Raw genomic sequence first — 15,893 nt, forward strand, 5'->3', positions numbered from 1 at the left:
ACTGAAAAGAATTCACCATGTAAAAGGCTTAGGAACATTGCAACAGATTATATGCTTTAGAGTTACTACAGAAACAGAGTGTGGAATTAAAAAAAGGAACATTAGAACTTTTGTAGAGATCGAAGTGCTCTGAAGGGATGTGGCAGTAAATAGTTTAATTTGTCTATTAAATCAATAACCCTGTTGTAAGCTTTGTTCCCTGCTTATCCAATTTTATCCTCAACATTCTTAAAATAGTTTTGTATGGTTGTGTTTTACCCAATAATCTACTTATAATCAATAGAATCTGTAGACTGTTATTAATCAGGAATGGCCTAGCTGATAATTTAATAAAGGATATTTATAAATAGCAATTAATAAATATAATTCACACTGGAAAATGATTACTTCACTGATCTTTTATATAAAGATCTAGAACTAGATGTTTCATAGTTCCTTCTCTTAGGGTATAAACATTGTCATTGGTACATTGTGTTATACCCAAAGTTAGGGTGATGTTTAGTGACCTCAGTATATAGGCATACATTATTAGAGCTTTGAAAATTGGGAAGCATAGACTTTCTATAATCTTTCTAGATTAAAGTTAAAATGAACAGGTACTGGTATGTATTAGTGGGTAAATACACAAAATAGTTAATTTTTGAGTCAGATAAATGATGATGATATTTTAAATATCTTCCAATACCATGCTGACACAGGGTAATTATCAGTTTAGAAATTATTAATAAGGAGGATCTGAATTTTAAGATATCATTTTATCTCTCTACTTAATTTTAATGACTCTATTTTAAACTATTCAACTCTATTTTAAGATTGTAGTACACTAATAAATGACTTTATTACCACAGTAAATACAACTTTAATTTTCGTAATTCCGTAGAATTTATTTTTATCATTTTTTATGGCCATCTCTCTTAGGCAGTCAGAAATTTTACATGAAGAATGAAAGAGGTTAGTCATGGGTGTTTATTTTTGACCAGGGAAAAATGTAAAGTTAGAAGCACAGCTTTCTGACATATACATTTATTCCTGAAATATTGATAACTGTTCATAATAGAGAATTTCCAAAATAGTCATTTTTAACTAACAATTATTCTCAATAATTATAAATGGCTAGTTCATTTCATTTTCAAGTAGCATTTAGATTTGTTTGTAATACTTGAGAACTTGTGAAGAAAAAAAAGTCTCTTTTTTGCACTTCCATTATAGAATATATCTAACTTAGTGAGATACCTGTAACCTTACCCCTCAGAGAGAGGCACTAATTGTGCTCTGTGTGTGTGTGTGTGTGTGTGTGTGTGTGTGTGTATTGTCTTTAAGGACATTATTTTTAAGGATCTATCTGTGTCAAAAAGAATGTCTTTTAACTGTAGATTCTGTATAAGTTAGAGCTATTTTAGCTTATGTGCTTGAATTCATTTTGTCAGTTGGAGAACATAATAGTAAATATAAATATAACTCCCTATATGTGATCACGAGCTTAAAATGTAGTTATGTACAAATAAAGTCTGCATTAGTAATTATTTGTAATTGTTGACTCAAGCGGTGATTAATACTGGCTGCCAGCAGAGGGCGCTTTGAGGTTTCCCTGTTAGAATTCCAAGACTGGCGGCCCAAGAGGCTAGACTGTCTTCTGTTTTCCTAAGAGTAAAGACATTACTAACATTTCTTTATTTCCTATGATTTCCTGTCTCAATTTAAAAACTCCCAGACTGTCTGGCAAGGGATAAGAAGGCCATCAACACCTAATGGAAAAGTGGAAGCCTGAGAGGGAACCAGTGCCAAGGTACCTTCTGGATGACCCAGGGCAGTGGCTTTCCCTTTTGACAGGACACATGTCATAATACATACACGTGTATGCACACACATACCACACACACGCATCTAAAACAAAGTATCTTGAAACAACATTTACCCTTATAATGTATGAAAGAGGCATTTAAATTTTAAATACTTAAATGAAATGTAGAAAATAACAGGGTTTTCTCAAGGAACCTGACAGACTTGATTTGGAAATGTATATGGAAGAAACAAAGGCCAATAGCACCCAAAACACTTCCAAAGAAGAATAAGTTGAGATATCTTCTCACCAGATACTAGAATTTTAATAAAGATGTTGTCATTAAACAGTGAGGTATCAGCCAGGAATAGACGATGAGATCAGTGGAAAGAAACGGAGGGTGCAGAAGCACACTCCCCACTTGGACATCTATGGATGCTTAAAGCATGACTGAGGGAGGATTGCAGAGCCATGAAGAGAGTGCACTTTGCAATAGTGGCTGTGGAAAAGTAGTTACCCATATGGGAAAATATGGAAGTTGAACTTCTACATTAATACAAAAATTAATTTTAGATGGAAAATTCTGGAGAGATGATGACAGCAGCATGGTTTTTCAATGTCTTTTATTCTCCACATAAAAGCAGTCAGAGGAACTAGATAGCAAAACTAAAAACTCACGGACTCCATTTACGACAAAACTAAATGGAGAAGTTATCTTACGGACCCCAAACTATAGGCAGGTGAGGCCAAACCACCATCAGCCACAAAACACAAACAGCATCTGTGTAGGAGGAAGAAGGAAGCAACAGGGAAGAGGAGACCCTTAAAGTAGCCAACAGGTATTCACTGGAAAGCAACGTGGGCCACTTTGAGGAGAGCAGCTGACACTTGCCGAGGTTTTGCTCTCTCCAATCCCAAGGGCCCTGAAGGAAGACGGACGGAAGGAGCTGAAGAAGCCCCGGCCCATGAACTCTCCAAACAGACCTGACAGGAGCCCTTTTGGGTCAGGGATCCCACTGAGGAGAAACTTCTGGGAATATAATCAAAGCTGAGCAGCATGGAAACAATAGAGATGAAGGAAAGAAAAGGTTCAGACCGAAGCAGTGTGTGGTAACAAAACCAAGAAAATCTCAGAAAACAAGCCACCATATTTTTGAGCATCACACAGAAACAACTCAAGAGGGAACTCTGTAAAATTTTATATTAAGGAGTAAGACAAATGTGAAACAGTGAAGATGTGTATCATGAGTTCAGTCATTTGTCAATGATGCAAGTGACCTCTTCGATGAACTGGATAATAGTTTTCAAGTATTTTCTCATTTTTGGGGTGCTATTCAAGAACGTAATGGCTGTAGACACAATACACTTTTAAGTTTACTTTGCATTATTACCATTTCCTCCTTCACTTTCTTAAGTCTAGGCAATTGTAAAAAACAATAAAGCCCTAGTTTATAGGATTTGTCCATTTCTGTGACGTCCATACTCCCACCATGGTCGATTTCAGGCTACCAAATGTGATGTCACTGAAGGCGGGGTTGAGAAGAGTTGTGCAGCCTCTCGCCGTGATAGAGTAATACGGTGTTTCCACCATGCAGATGTAATCCATGTAAATAACCTTAAAAGCATAGGTAGTAATGACATGTAGTAAAATAATTAGGAGATGATGAGTTTTGTTTATTTTCTCCCTTTTCTTTCAGTATGATTTAATTGTAAGTTTATATAATTTAATTTTTAATAATGGATGTGTTTAACAACCAGCTTACAAAGTTCCTGAAAATTTAACAACTGGCTCTCCTGAGCTGATATGAGGTGGCCCCAGCACTGGATAAGAGGGAGAGAGTGTGTGTAGTATGTAATGGCCTGACAAAGTAGAGTATAACTGTTTTAAGAATAGGAAGAGTATATGAATTTTTAAAATGTTTTCAATAGTTATATTGGTGGTAATATTAATATTATTATTCTGAGACTGTTGTGTGTGTAGTATGAGATAAACTGAGTAATTGTGGAATATATTAATTCTGTCATCCTCTGCATTCTTGAGAACCAGAATTCTCATCTGGAAGAAAGGAGATATAATAGGAAAGAGGTTACATAAAACCTTGAGGTGGAATTGGAATTATCAATATGGATGCAACAAATATTTCACATATATTTCCTAGTTCTGTCCACTGAACAGCCTAAAAACAATGATCAACCCAGAAACAGGGTGCATCCTTTGTGCTTAGATTGTGATACAATGTATAATTCTCATTACAATTTCTCATTAAAAGAAACCAGGGCTTTTGGGAGAAATGGTCAAATCGAGGACTTGGGCAAGAAATAAACAAGAGAAGCCTAGAACATCCTATATTACCAGTGAGAAAGAAAACTATCAAATACTGCTAGAGTCATATCAAAAGGATTCAGGGGCTGGCTTTAAAGGGCTCCTAGTGGTAAAAGATGGGACAATTTGAGCTCAAATATGATAAAAATTACAATGGATCGAAGCCCATAAAAATGTTTAAATTGAAAAGCTCATAATGATTTTGTGTGTGCATGTGTGTGTTTAACCTTTGGAGAATGATAAGGAAACAATTCATTATCCTGAAGACTGGTGAATAAAGAGAAAGACACCAACATTTACCTTGCCTTTCCTATATGAACTGCACTACTTGGTAACAACAGAGTAGATTATTATAAAGGTAATCTAACAAATAAATGAAAATAAAGTAATAGAATTTGAATATTGCCATTTGGCAATTTCTAATGAATGGCTATAAGCGTTAAACATCATTGGCTGCTAAGATCACAAAATAAAGAGATAATCAGAAATTACATGCCTCTTATAGTCTTGAACCTGAGTCTGATCCAGTTTCTGGATGCAACTGACAATTTGCAGAAATTCAGAGAACAGAAGAAAATTTTGGATTGTACCAAGAATATGCAATCTGCAAAATCCAGTCTGTGGGAGACTCTCCAGCCAAATGGCCCAGTTTCTTCAACTGAAAAAGTGTAAGTAAATGAAAGGGATAGAGGGAGAACTTATAGAATAAGACATACTTAAAAGGCATATAATTTTATTAAAACTAGGCAAGAATAACTGATAGTGCGTTGACAAAACTATATTTAAAAAGCAAAGAAGTGATTATTATAAAAGCTAAATGGTCGTTATTCATGTGGGATGAAGAAGAGTGGTGACTGGGATGGGACACGTGGAAGAAGCTTCTGGAGCTGCTGGAAAGATTCTACTTCTCGACCAAGGTAAGTTTGCCTTATAATAATTTCTTGAGTTGTATATGTGTATTGTATGCTTTTTCTGTCTTCACATTTTACTTTACAATAAAAAGATTTTAAATGATTAATTCCAGATGGATTTTTGGCTTGTGCCAACGTGTTCATGGATCTCACCTGTGAACCAGGCCTTGATTTTTTTCCCCCTGTCAATTAATTGTAGGGAACCTCTACTGGGCCACAGATGTGAGCTGAAGGAGAGGTGTCGGTTCACAGAGGCAGGTGAGTGGAGGACTGGGCAACGTGTATGGGTTACTTATCTGTGCCCTCTCCATCTGCTCAGTCCTCCCTGACCCCCAACTTATGTACACCTGTGTGCAACTCGTGATGAACAGCTCTGGTCACATAGTCCCTTGATGTCTCATGGTCAGGTACTCAGTCTCTGCTAAGGGCCAGTAGCAAGGCAGAAGCTGCTTTACAAATGATGTCTAGCTCTGCTGTTTTTCCTGAACCCTGGTGGTCTGCAGCCCAGCTCTCCTCTGTGAGACTTGCCAGAGACTGCAGAGCATCCTTATCTACCACAGACACCTGAAGCTCACAAGATTTGATGGATCCTAACCTATGTGGCAGGACTGCTTGGAGCACAGCCTACATCTGCCGCAGACCCCTGTCTTACTCTGGGTGCCATTCAAAACTGGCAGTGTTTGGAGTCATGTGACCAATGGGTTGGATTCCCAAATATGCACACTGTCTCCAAAATCTGTAGAGGACTACTGTTTGGTGTACATTTTCCTTAGCAGTAGGTGGTACAAGGTGCAGTAAATTGTTCTTTCCTTGGATGGTATTGCTTCAGCAGGACCCAGGCCACCCAGTCTTACTCAGTATAGTTTCGTTTATGGGGCAGGTCCTTGAATCATCGTGTGGTCGTCTTCCACTTTCTGATGCATATTTTTCTTATCACAGCACTTATTTATCTAAAGTTTGTTTTTTAACAGGCTTCATTTTTTTAATTTTTAACTTTTTATTTCTAGCTGGGTTGAGTCTTCGTTGCTGCGTGTGGGCTTTCTCTAGTTGTGGCAAGCGGGGGCTAATCTTTGTTGCGGTGCGTGGGCTTCTCATTGTGGTGGCTTCTCTTGTTGTGGAACACGGGCTCTAGGTGTGCGGGCTTCAGCAGCTGTGCTGCTCGGACTCAGTAGTTGTGGCTCGCGGGCTCTAGAGCACAGGCCCAGTCGTTGTGGTGCATTGGCTTAGTTGCCTTGCAGCATGTGGGATCTTCCAGACCAGGGATTAAACCCATGTCCCCTGCATTAGCAGGTGGATTCTTAACCACTGCACCACCAGGGAAGTCCTATCACAGCATTTAGGTTACTTGTCCTCCATCCCTCCCACCCTATCCCCCCAGCCCTCCAAATAGTTTAACAAAATATCATTAATATAACTGACTAGCATAATATTATTCCATGGAATGCCCAGACAATAAAAGTCCCTTTGGACTATATTGTAACAGAGAGCAGGAGAATTAATGTAACCCCGGGACAAGACGATGAATGCGTATGGATGTCTGTTGCAAATGAATGTGACTTGATTCTGATCTTTTTTCCTCATAAGGATTTAAAAGACTGCATTTGCCAGATTAATAGCTGGATACCATATGCCAGAGTTTGTCAATCTGTTCCATTAAACATAGCACATCAAAATCATAGCACAGCAACTGTGATTGGGGCTATCACCTGGTTAAGTTTATAGCAGTGCACTGTTCTGTCCTGATCTGTATGATTTTTGCTGGGCCCGGATCTGCACATTAAAAAGAGATATAATGAGGACTACCATCCTGCTTCCTTTGCATTTTTAAGAATGTCACTACTCTGACATTCACCCCAGGATATAATATTCTTCTTATTTACTAATAATTTACTGATAAATTACTCTGAAGCTTAATTTTCAAGTCATCTGTATACTCTATTAGTGTTACTATGAACAAAATCAATATCAGATGTTAACCACCAATAAGCATCTAAAATTTCTTCAATACTGCAATAATTGAATGAGATTTTGTAAAACTAAAGCTATAGTTTAAATTTATTGGTTGATTTACTATAAATAATTGAACAAACCATATTCCACAGTTTTAGAAAAAAAAATTTTTGGCACTGTGAACAATTCTCTCTTTTGCCACATATTTTGATGTAACTGTGTATTAGTCAGGGTTCTCCAGAGAAACAGAACCAATAGGATTTATATAGGAAGAGATTTATTACGAGGAATTGGCTCATGCAACTATGGGAGCTGAAAAGTCCCATGATCTGTTGTCTGCAAACTGAAGACCCAGGAAGGCCGGTGGTGTAATTCCAGTCCAAGACCAAAGTCCTGAGAACCAGGGGAACGGATGATGTAAATCCTAGTCCAAGGACAGGAGAAGACTGATGTCTCAGGTCAACAGGCAGGCAGGAAGTAAAAAGGGGGGAATTCCTTCTTCCTTTGCCTTTTTGTTCTATTCAGGCCCTAAAGGGATTGGATGATGCCCACCCACATTGGGGAGGTCCATCTGCTTTTCTGAGTCTATGGATTCAAATGCCAATTTCACTTGGACACGGCCTCACAGACACACCCAGAAATTATGTCTACTCTGGGCACCCCTTGGCCCAGTCAATAATATTTGAATTGTTTCCAAGTGACTTTTTAAATTTGGAAGTTTTTAAGCTTTCATTTGTAAGTCTATTATTAGAAAATGAGATCTGTTAGTTTATTTGGGTTTTGCACATTTGTTAAAATCATATTTTTTAAAACATTTATTACTAGGTCTTGCACATAATTTTTTCTTTTTTAAAATAAAGTAGTTTAAATAAAGTCTAAGAGGGCTTCCCTGGTGGCGCAGTGGTTGAGAATCTGCCTGCTAATGCAGGGGACACGGGTTCGAGCCCTGGTCTGGGAAGATCCCACATGCCGCGGAGCAACTGGGCCCGTGAGCCACAATTACTGAGCCTGCGTGTCTGGAGCCTGTGCTCCGCAACAAGAGAGGCCACGATAGTGAGAGGCCCGCACACAGCGATGAAGAGTGGCCCCCGCTTGCCACAACTAGAGAAAGCCCTCGCACAGAAACGAAGACTCAACACAGCCAAAAATAAAAATAATTAATTAATTAAAAAAAAAAAAAAAAAGTCTAAGATTACTTTTTACAGTGAATGTTATTCTTAATATGATTACTATTTAAATCTCCACATCCAGCACTTGGACTTGAATACACTGCTATAATTTTTTTACTTTATCATTTTTTCTTTTAACAATAAAACCATTCATTTAAGAAAAAATTTGTACTAATTGATAGCTCAGATTCCCTTAGCTAAACTTATTTGTGTCCCAACCTGAGGCTTACTCAAGACCAAGAATCTGTGGACTCCCTAGTGTCTGATTCTTAGACTCTGGATTATTTTTGACTGTCCACCCAAATTACCAGCTCTTGGACCCTTAACTTGTTTCTGATCTTCACCATTCCTCACACAATCACACATGGCAACTTTGTGAAATGTAAATGTCTTCTTGCCAGACTTGGACCTAGAACCCTATTCAACACTCTCAAGGCCTATATTTATGCATGGAAATTTTGACTTTCCACATCCAAGTGACCATAAAACCCTGTCAATTTTGTGTCCTAGAAATTTCTACAACCTATTCCCTCAGCATTAGACAAGGCTGCTTCAGTTGCAAATTACAGAAACACAATTCAAGCTAGCTTTGCCAAAAAGGGAATTTATTCTTCTTCATTACTACAGAAGTCCAGGGGTTGAGTCAATTAGACCCATGTATTCAAACAGTGTCAACAGGAACCAGCCTCTCTCCATCTCTCAGCTCTGTTCCTTCTGTGCAGCCTTCACACTTTGGCAAGCAGAGTTTTTTTATGGTGGGAAGGACAGTCCTCGGCAGCTCCGGGCTCACACAGGCTTACAGACATGACCTCTGGGTAAGGAAACTGGGGGACTGGAGTGCAGGGGTGGGAGGAGACTTTATCAGGATTTGAACTTTCACCTTGTCCTACTGATTAAATAACTGCACCAATACATCATTACAAATTGTACAAAGTAGAAATTCAAGCCATAGAGATATTAATCAAGTAGAAAATAACTGGGTTAATTAGGCAGTAGGTGAGAAGGGTATGGACAACAGTAACAAATACTGTTGGGGGGGGTGGAGTCAAGATGGTGGAGTGGGAGGATGTGGAGTTTGCATCTTCCCACAACTAGGGCACCTACCAGATGCTGGTGGGGGACCTCGACACCCAAGGGGATGGGAGGAACACCCAAGCAACCAGGTAGGACGTTGGGGGGCGGCAAGGTGGGAGAAGTGGAGGTGGGATGGGACTGGCACCCTGAGGGGTGGCTAGGGGAGGGGAGGGGATCCCATGCCTGGAGGGACCCTCAGGGGTTTGGAGGATCGGTGGGGAATGTGGCTGGTGTTTCTCCTGCCCGCTTGGGCCCTGGAAAACCTGCTGGGGTCCTGGGCTGGGTTCTCTGCTCCCCAGGGCCCCTCTGGTGGCATGGGTCTTGGGGGCGTGGGGGGGGGAGAAGAAGAGAGGTGAACAGGGAGGGACCCTCCAGGATTGGAGGATGGGGGGGGAAATGCCACTAGTGTTTCCCCCACCCACGTGGGCCCCGGGGAGCCTGCTGGGGTCCTGGGACTGGTCCTCCGCCCTCCGAGGCCCCCTGCATCGCTGTGTGGGTCCTAGGTAGGGGTGTGGGAGGGAGGGAGGGGGGAAAGGAGAGTAGAGGCGAATGGGGAGCCTGCTGGGGTCCTCAGCCTGATTGTCCCTGCTCCGAAGCTGGAGGCACTCTGTGGCCCCTCTGGCCACACTGAGCCTAAGCCCTGCCCCCCACCCCCAGGACCTTTTCCAGCTGCATGGGTCCTAAGCACAGGCCCCACCCCCACCTAAGCCCTGCCCTCACAGCCAAGGCCTTTTCATTTCTTTTTCCTCTTTTTTGCTATTGTGGTTCTGTTTTACCTTCTGGTTGTTGTTTCATTTATATTTTATTTTTTCTAACATATCTGTTAGTTTTCTAATCTTATTTTATTTTTTACTCTTGGTTATTGTTCTGCTCCTTTCTTTTTGTTTTTTGTCTTTTTTGCAGCCCTGTGTGGCTTGTGGGACCTTGGTTCATGGGCTGGGGGTCAGGCCTGAGCTTCTGTGGTGGGAACACCAAGTCCGAACCACTGGACTAACAGAGAACCTCAGATCCCAGGAAATATTAATCAGAGTGAGATCTCCCAGAGTACCTCATCTTGGCACAGAGACCTGGCTCTACCCAACAGCCTACAAACTCCAGTGCTGGAAGCCTCAGGCCAAACAACCAGCAAGACAGGAACACAATCCCACACATCAAAAAAAAAAAAAAAAAAAAAGAGAGAGAGAAGACAAAAAAATATGTTATAGTTGAAGAAGCAAGGTAAAAACCTGTAAGACCAAATAAAAGAAGAGGAAATAGGCAACCTACCTGAAAAAGAATTCAGAGTAATGATAATAAAGATGATCCAAAATCTCAGAAATAGCATGGAGGCACGGATCGAGAAAATACAAGAAATGTTTAATAAAGACCTAGAAGAACTAAAGAATAAACAAACAGAGATGAACAATGCAATAACTGAAACGAAAAATACACTAGAAGCAATCAGTAGCAGAATAACCGAGGCAGAAGAACAAATAAGTGAGCTGAAAGATAGAATGGTGGAAATAACTGTAGAGGAGCAGAATAAAGAAAAAAAAAATGAAAAGAATTGAGGGCAGTCTCAGAGACCTCTGGGACAACACTAAACACACCAACATTCAAATTATAGGAGTCTTAGAAGAAGAAGAGAAAAAGAAAGGGTCTGAGAAAATATCCAAAGAGATGGTAGTCAAAACCTTCCCTAACATGGGAAAGGAAATAGCTACCCAAGTCCAGGAAGCACTGAGAGTCCCATACAGGATAAACCCTAGGAGAAACACACCATGACACATATTAATCAAACTAACAAAAATTAAATTCAAAGAAAATCTATTAAAAGCAGCAAGGGAAAAGCAAAAAATTACATACAAGGGAATTCCCATAAGGTTATCAGCTGATTTTGCAGCAGAAACTCTGCAGGCCAGAAGGGAGCAGTAGGACATATTTAAAGTGATGAAAGGGAAAAACCTACAAGCAAGATTACTCTACCCAGCAAGGATCTCATTCAGATTCGAAGGAGAAATCAAAAGCTTTACAGACAAGCAAAAGTTAAGAGAATTCAGCACCGCCAAACCAGCTTTACAGCAAATGCTAAAGGAACTTTTCTAGGCAGGAAACACAAGAGAAGAAGAAGACCACAAAAACAAACCTAAAATAATTAAGAAAATGGTAATAGTAACATACATATCGATAATTACCTTAAATGTAAATGGATTAAATGCCCCAACCAAAAGACACAGACTGGCTGAATAGATAAAAAAATAAGACCTGTATATATGCTGTCTACAAGAGACCCACTTCAGACCTAGGGACACATACAGACTGAAAGTGAGGGGATGGACAAAGATATTCCATACCAATGGAAATCAAAAGAAAGCTGGAGTAGCAATACTCATATCAGATAAAATAGACTTTAAAAAGAAGACTGTTATAAGAGATAAGGAAGGACAGTACATAATGATCAAGGGATCAATCCAAGAAGAAGATATAACAATTGTAAATATTTATGCACCCAACATAGGAGCACCTCAATACATAAGGCAAATGCTAACAACCATAAAAGGGGAAACTGACAGTAACACAATAATAGTGGGGGACTTTAACACTCCACTTACACCAATGGACAGATCATCCAAACAGAAAATAAATAAGGAAACACAAGCTTTAAATGGCACAATAGACCAGATAGATTTAATTGCTATTTACAGGACATTCCACCCGAAAGTGGCAGAATACAATTTCTTCTCAAGTGCACATGGAACATTCTCCAAGATAGATCACATCTTGGGTCACAAATGAAGCCTTGAAAAATTTAAGAAAATTGAAATCATATCAAGCATGTTTTCTGACCACAACGCTATGAGATTAGAAATCAGTTACGGGAAAAAACTGTAAAAAACACAAACACATGGAGGCTAAACATTGTGCTACTAAATAACCAAGAGATCACTGAAGAAATCAAAGAGGAAATAAAAAAATACCTAGAAACAAATGACAATGAAAATAGGATGGCCCAAAACCTATGGGATGCAGCAAAAGCAGTTCTAACAGGGAAGTTTATAGCAATACAATCCTACCTCAAGAAACAAGAAAAATCTCAAGTAAACAATCTAACCTTACACCTAAAGCAACTAGAGGAAGAACAAAGAAAACCCAAAGTCAGTAGAAGGAAAGAAATCATAAAGATCAGAGCAGAAATAAATGAAATAGAAACGAAGAAAACAATGGCAAAGATCAATAAAACTAAAAGCTGGCTCTTTGAGAAGATATACAAAATTGATAAACCTTTAGCCAGACTCATCCAGAAAAAAAGGGAGTAGATGCAAATCAATAAAATTAGAAATGAAAAAGGAGAAATTACAGCTGACTCTGTGGAAATACAAAAGATTATAAGAGACTACTACAAGCAACTATATGCCAATAAAATGGACAACCTTGAAGAAATGGACAAATTCTTGGAAAGGTACAACTTTCCAAGACTGAATCAAGAAGAATTAGAAAATATAAACAGACCTATCACAAGTAATGAAATTGCAACTGTGATTAAAAATCTTCCAGCAAACAAAAGTCCAGGACCAGATAGCTTCACAGGTGGATTCTATCAAACATTTAGAGAAGAGCTAACACCTATACTTCTCAAACTCTTCCAAAAAATTGCAGAGAGAGAAACACTCCCAAATTCGTTCTACGAGGCCACCACCACCCTGATACCAAAACCAGACAAAGATATCACAAAAAAAGAAAATTACAGGCCAATATCACTGAAGAACATAGACGCAAAAATCCTCAAGAAAATACTAGCAAATAGAATCCAACAACACATTAAAAGGATCATATACCATGATCAAGTGGGATTTGTCCCAGGAATGCAAGGATTCTTCAATATACACAAATCAATCAATGTGATACAACATATTAACAAATTAAGGAATAAAAACCATATGATCATCTCAATAGATGCAGAAAAAGCTTTTGACAAAATTCAACACCCATTTATGATAAAAACTCTCCAGAAAATGGGCATAGAGGGAACCTACCTCAACATAATAAAGGCCATGTATGACAAACCCACAGCCAACATCATTCTCAAAGGTGAAAAACTGAAAGCATTTCCACTAAGATCAGGAACAAGACAAGGATGTCCACTCTCACCACTCTTATTCAACATAGTTTTGGAAGTCCTAGCCACGGCAATCAGAGAAGAAAAAGAAATAAAAGGAATACAAATTGGAAAAGGAGAAATAAAACTGTCACTGTTTGCAGATATGATACTTTACATAGAAAATCCTAAAGATGCCACCAGAAAACTACTAGAGCTAATCAATGAATTTGGTAAAGTGGCAGGATACAAAATTAATGCACAGAAATCTCTTGCATTCCTATACACTAACAAGGAAAAATCTGAAAGAGAAATTAAGAAAACAATCCCATTTACTGTCACAACAAAAACAATAAAATACCTAGTAATAAACCTACCTAAGGAGGCAAAAGACCTGTACTCAGAAAACTGTAAAACACTGATGAAAGAAATCAAAGATGACATAAACAGATGGAGAAATATACCATGTTCTTGGACTGGAAGAATCAATGTTGTGAAAATGACTATACTACCCAGAGCAATCTACAGATCCAATGCAATCCCTATCAAATTACCAATGGCATTCTGCACAGAATTAGAACAAAAAATTTTACAATTTGTATGGAGACACAAAGGACCCCGAATAGCCAAAGCAATCTTGAGAAAGAAAAACGGAGCTGGAGGAATCAGGCTCCCTGACTTCAAACTATACTACAAAGCTACAGCAATCAAGACAGTATGGTACTGGCACAAAACCAAATATAGATCAATGGAACAGAATAGAAAGCCCAGAGATAAACCCATGCACATATGGTCACCTTATTTTTGATAAAGGAGACAATAATATACAATGGAGAAAAGACAGCCTCTTCAATAAGTGGTGCTGGGAAAACTGGACAGCTACATGTAAATGAATGAAATTAGAACACTCCCTAACACCATACACAAAAATAAACTCAAAATGGATTAAAGCTCTAAATGTAAGACCGGACACTATAGAATTCTTAGAGGAAAACATAGGAAGAAACATTCTTTGACATAAACCACAGCAAGATCTTTCTGACCCACCTCCTAGAGTAATGAAAATAAAAACAAAAATAAACAAATGGGACCTAAATAAACTTAAAAGCTTTTTCACAGCAAAGGAAACCATAAACAAGATGAAAAGCCAACCCACAGAATGGGAGAAAATATTTGCAAACGAAGCAATAGACAAAGGATTAATCTCCAAAATAAACAGGTCGTGGAGCTCAATATCAAAAAAACCCCAAACAACCCAATCATAAATGCGTGGAAAACCTAAACAGACATCTCTCTAAGGATGCTCAACATCACTAATTATTCGAGAAATTCAAATCAAAACTACAATGAGATATCACCTCACACAGGTCAGAATGGCCATCATCAAAAAATCTACAAACAATAAATGCTGAAGATGGTGTGGAGAAAAGGGAACCCTCTTGCACTGTTGGTGGGAATGTAAATTGATACAGCCACTATGGAGAACAGTATGGAGGTTCCTTAAAAGACTAAAAATAGAGCTACCATATGACCCAGCAATCCCACTACTGGGCATATACCCTGAGCAAACCGTAATTCAAAAAGAGACATGCACCACAATGTTCATTGCAGCACTATTTACAATAGCCAGGACATGGAAAAAACCTAAATGTCCAATGACAGGTGAATGGATAAAGAAGATGTGGTACATATATACAATGGAATATTACTCAGCCATAAAAAGGGGCGAAATTGGGTCATTTGTAGAGACGTGGATGGGTCTAGAATCTGTCATACAGAGTGAAGTAAGCCAGAAAGAGAAAAACAAATATTGAATATTAACACATATATGTAGAATCTAGAAAAATGGTACAGATTAATCTATTTGCAGGGCAGGAATAGAGATACAGATGTAGAGAATGGACATGTGGACACAGTGGGGGAAGGAGAGGGTGAGACGAGTTGGGAGATTAGGATTGACATATATACACTACCATGAGTAAAATAGATAGCTAGTGGGAACATGCTATAAAGCACAGGAAGCTCAGCTCGGTGCTCTGTGATGACCTAGATGGGTGGGATGGGAGTGGGTGGGAGGGAGGTTCCAAGAGGGAGGGGATATATGTATACATATAGCTGACTCACTTCACTGTACAGCAGAAACTGACACAACATTGTAAAGCAATTATACTGCAAGAAAAAAAATTAATAGGGGACAAGCAGGCAAAGAACTGAAGAGTGATTGCACAGCATAGAGGTCAGTGATGGATTTGGCAAGGGAAATTTGTTGGGACTAATGGCCAGAATGCGGTAAATTGTGAAACGGAAGGGAGATGAGGAAATGAAGGGGAGCAGAAAGGGAGGACCTCGTAGGAGGTGAGACGTGGAAGGCTGAGGGGAAGGAGCCAGTACAGAGAGGCAGTTTGAAGATACAGGACAGAGTAAGGTACCTGAGAAGTCATAAGAGGTAGGTCACTCCTTCCTCTGAAGCAGGAGGGAAGAAAAGATTCATCCATGGATAGGATTGTGTTATTATCCTGGTGGCAGGAATTTGAGGGGGTCCTTCTGATGGCTTTTGTAATGGAAGTCTGTCTCAGATTGCCTGCTGAGGGACTCGGCAGGGCTGTGGGGA

The sequence above is a fragment of the Balaenoptera musculus genome, chromosome 2 (genome assembly GCF_009873245.2).
Source record: "Balaenoptera musculus isolate JJ_BM4_2016_0621 chromosome 2, mBalMus1.pri.v3, whole genome shotgun sequence".
Lineage (NCBI taxonomy): Eukaryota > Metazoa > Chordata > Mammalia > Artiodactyla > Balaenopteridae > Balaenoptera > Balaenoptera musculus.